We start from the raw sequence: 4,549 nt of genomic DNA on the forward strand, positions 1-4,549 counted from the left end.
GGGGAGGAGCAAAAGAGAAGTGGAAAAGATTACAGCTTTCTACCTCTCCTGGTAGAATAGCACACAGAGAGAGTAAAGAAAGGACTGGGAGTTGCCATGGCAGCCTGAAGCTCCTCACAGAAACCAAGAACTGCCTTGTCCAGACATGAGAGGAAAAGCACTTTTCTCAGTGAGTCTCAGCAGATCCTGTGGTAGCTTCATAGACTAGAGGTGTACTCCGCTTTAGAGAGATAGCTGTAGTGACGGCCGTCTTTATTAATGCAGAAAGCCACACATTTCTGATTGTGAACAGGCAACCAGTGGTTAGGATGAGCAATCACAGGAAACCCACCCACCACTCTCTTAAAAGCATGTAACTATAAATTGTGCACATTCTTATATTTTAAACATGTTTACATGTAAAGTTAAGGTGCTGAATTATAATCACATTGCAGCACTCATTTATATTTATGTCCTTTAGCCTTCCAACAATCAGAGAAAGTATCATTACGCAGTGGAATTTATTTCGATATCCAGGTGCTCTTTAAAACACTGACTTGAGGATCTCTGTCATTTTAAGTGGCCAATGGAAAGCTAAGTGGTGTGAGTGGGTCCAGGGGTTCTTACTTTCATGGCTCTGTAATCTGAGACTCAAGGGCTGCTGTTTGATTAATTGAGTAACTGATTTTATTTATTAATTCATAAAACATTTACCGAGTGCCTATTATGGGCTAAGCATTATGTAAAGTGGTAAAGATAAGAAAAAAAAATCATCATCTCAGTGAACTTTTGCTGTAGACAAGGAAACAGTTTCAAAACATTGCTATAATCCCAGCACTCCAGGAGGCCAAGGCAGGTGGATCACTTGAGGTCAGGAGTTCAAGACCAGCCTGACCAACATGGTAAAACCCTGTCTCTAGTAAAAATACAAAAATTAGCTGGGCGTGGTGGCAGGCACCTGTAATCCCAACTACTTGGGAGGCTGAGGCAGGAGAATTGCTTGAACCTGGGAGGTGGAGGTTGCAGTATCTGATGGATAGCTCCATATATGAGTTAAACCTGAAAAGGTTGTATAGGCTGAAGATACATATTTGAGACCAGAGATGAATTGGTAGAACAGACCTTTCAGGGAGTATATTAAAGAATCAAGTATGAAATTCAAGACTGGTGTTTCTCAAGCTTTAGGGTGTGTGCAAATCGCCCCAGTATCCTGTCAAAATACAAGTTCTGATTCAGTAAACTTGGAGTGGGGTCTAATCGTCATAATTTCCAGCAACCTTCCAGGTGATACTGATGCTGCAATTATGCAGACCACACTTTAAGTAGCAATACTGTAGGAAACACTCGTGTTTAAGGACAGGAAGGTGAAGAAAAGTCCACTAAAAGGATTGAGTAGAAGTCAAAGATTTAAGAAGAGAGTTGGTGCTGGTGGTGGGGGGTGTGGGGGACCATAAATAGGAGTATTGTCTTGGAATCCAAGAAAAGATAATTTCGTAAAGAAGAAAATGTTCAACAAAGTCAAAGGCTACTAACAAGTAGAGTAAGAATGGTCTAGTAAATGTCTACGAAATTGGCAATTTGAAAGTAATTTTGAACTTTGACAGAAGAGTTTTTGTATGATGGAGAGAGAAGTAAATTATAGTGGGAGGCTAATTAACAGTAGTTACGGAAATAAATGGTGGTTAAGGAAATAGACACAGTGAGAATGGATTTTTTTGTTCGTTTGTAAACAGCAACGACAACAAACATTTTACTGTGATAGGAAAGAGAGAAATCAGGTGACAGTTTAGGAGAGACAAAGATTTTGAAAGTGTCATTATTTTTAAGATTATAAAAGACATGAGGTTTGTGGTAGGTAGAGTAATTCCTTCTTTCCTAATCTCCTGGAACTGTAAATGTCCTGACCCTCCTGCAAACAGTACTTTGCAACTGTGATTAAATTAAGGATTTTGAGATGGAGAGATTATCCTTGGATTATTCAGATGTGCCCTGTGTAATCACAAAGATCCTTTAAAGAAGGCAGCGGAAGAAGAAGAAAGAGTACTGTGAACCAAGAAATGCCAGTGGCCCCTAAGAGCCACAAAAGGCAAGAAACTGATTCTTATCTTAGAGTATCCAGAAGGAACACAGCACAGCACTGCAGACACCTTGGTTTTAGACCAGTGAGACTTCTGACATCCTTTCCCAAGTGTAAGATAAAAATAAATTTGTGTTGTTTTAAGCCAAAAAGTTTGTGATAATTTGTATTGCACCAATAGGAAACTAGTACAATAATCTTTAATATGTGAATCAAAGAAATTGTAAGGGACAGCAAGTAATATATTTTCTTCATTCATCAAAGGGTCACAGCTGACACTCCCATAACAAAGACAGATTAACAAGAGAAAAGCATAACAAATTTACTTAACCAAAGCTTTTTGTGACATGGCAGGCATCATAAATGAAGACCCAAAGACCCAAGAGAAAACTGTGTATTTTTATGGACAGCCATACAGAAGTGTGATTGGAGAACAAAAACCCATGTTCTAATGGTAATAAAATGGAGGAAATTCAGGAAGTCCTGTTAATTCAAATTCTTCTTTGCTTCCAGGAATAGGGCAAGGCCTTACTTCTGGAATGGGGACCTTATGACCTACTTTAAAAGGAATTTTTTTATGACCATGCTTGAGAGAAGATGGGAGAAGATCAGAGAGTGACCTCCTAAGAAGAATGAGGTTGAGAAGAAAAAATAGACTCTCCTACTATGGAGATGCAGAGTTTTCTTCAAGACATTAGGTGTAAAGCTATGGGCAGAGTAACTATAAACCACCTTTTCATGTGCATCCTTGTCTATGAAATGGGGGCCATAATGCCATGTTCATGAAGATAAAATGAAGTAACATAAAATGGCTAGGCAAACAAGATGAGTGCAAAGGTGTGGTTCTCTTGCCCATTTTACGTGCTTTCTGGAAGAATGTTTTGCTACAGTCCAGGGCGTGGCAGCTGCTTCATTGTAACTCAACACTGGAAACTGGCTCCCCCAAATAATCTCCACAGTAAGCTGAGCTCTGTTGAGTGTATCAAAAATTGAGAGGGAGAGGACCTTGACCCTGGCGTGTCTGAACTACTTCTCCTCTGAATGTTCCTAGGCTAAAACCAAACATTCTTAGTAGATAATCTGTTCCCTTAGCCCTTTCTGTTTCTACCTTGTCGCATGCCCTCTCCTCCTTCCCAGATTCACATTTAATAAGGAGAAGGTCTCCCAGCAGCTCCTCTGGACCGAGCCACACCTCTGGTGTGGTGCTGCGGCTGCAGGAGCCCGCTGCGAACCTCCTGGTTTCCATGGAGACCCTGCTTGGTGTCAATGGCGGCTCGGGAGCGCGAGGGAAACCTAAGCGTTTGTATTTAAATGAGGGAAAGTGGGGGAAGGGGAAGCAAGAGGAAGGGAACAGGAGAGAGGTGGATGGTGGAGGTGAGCCGGCGGGTGTTCATGGACTTAGGGGACTAGAAAAATCCAGCTGGGTTACTCAGTCATCTCGGGATCGCAGGTCAGAGGAGGCAGCAGGGGACAGAGAGGTGTTTATTTCGTGCGTGAGAAATATCCGACTCCTTTCTGACATCCGGGAGTAAGGGATAGGCAACTAGGAATTCCTTTTCATGTGCCTGGCTCCTGGCGGACAGTGCTGCTTGGTTTTGTTTCCAAGAAGCAAGGGAGAGTTCTCACTTTGCCCAGAGTCTCAAACCTTAAAGATTCATCGCTGCTATGGGAGGGGGCATACCTCTGTCTTTCACTCTCGACCCTTTCCCGTGCAACATAACTAAATAGAAGCTCTGGAAAGACAGATTCCAAAAGCTCTGGGGTCTGGATTAACTGCTGTTTATTGGCTGACATTCTAGCCGGAGGTTGGGGGAGTAGGAGGAGGTTGGGCAGAATGTATGCCAAGATTGAATTGCACTAGGGTTCAGATGACGTCAGCTTGAATAAACGTCTGACCTAGCGAATGTTAAATGCGTCTGAGTGAGTGAATCTTCCGAAGGGATCGATGGCAGAAACCTCCGTGAAAGGACCATGCCACTTCTTTAAAATATTAAGCATGTGATTCTGCTTATCGCCCCTGCAACTCCCAGAGCTCTGGTAGAATCTCAGCTTTCTGCTATAGTCACTGGAACATTACTTACTGTCCTAGATAACTGTGGGTCACGTGGAGTTTGCACCAAAAAAGGAAGTCTCTGAAAAAAGAAAAAGCTGTTATAAGCCATCAGAATGCCTGCTAATATTACAAAGCGAAAGCAATTCAATTTAATAAACACTTTAAGAGGTCTACTTCAGGCTAAGTGTGTGCAAAATGAGTGAGATGTTCTTTGCCTTCAAGGTGCGTACACTCGGTTGGGGAGGTGGATATGCTCACAAATGACTCATGGTGCCTGGCAGCAGGTAATATATATCATGGGAACTCCAAGGAAAGTGCAATTAATTAGATACAGGGGGAAAAAGCAGTTCATATTAGATGTCTCTGAGGTCTAGACTTTTATAATCGATGCAGAGAAGTACAGGGAAAAGTTCTGCAGGGTTAGAATAGAAAAAATTTAA

At 42.0% G+C, this 4,549-nt stretch overlaps 1 long non-coding RNA gene across 1 annotated transcript; it reads left to right on the top strand.

The window, feature by feature from the left end:
• Positions 1-1,481: 1,481 nt before the first annotated feature.
• Positions 1,482-4,282, top strand: LOC119473412. Its single transcript, XR_005202625.1, has 2 exons — positions 1,482-2,169; positions 2,570-4,282. It is a non-coding gene; the product is annotated as an uncharacterized LOC119473412 (long non-coding RNA).
• The last annotated feature ends 267 nt before the right edge of the window (positions 4,283-4,549 follow it).

This window comes from Cebus imitator, unplaced genomic scaffold (genome assembly GCF_001604975.1).
Source record: "Cebus imitator isolate Cc_AM_T3 unplaced genomic scaffold, Cebus_imitator-1.0 Scaffold157, whole genome shotgun sequence".
Taxonomy (NCBI): Eukaryota; Metazoa; Chordata; class Mammalia; order Primates; family Cebidae; genus Cebus; species Cebus imitator.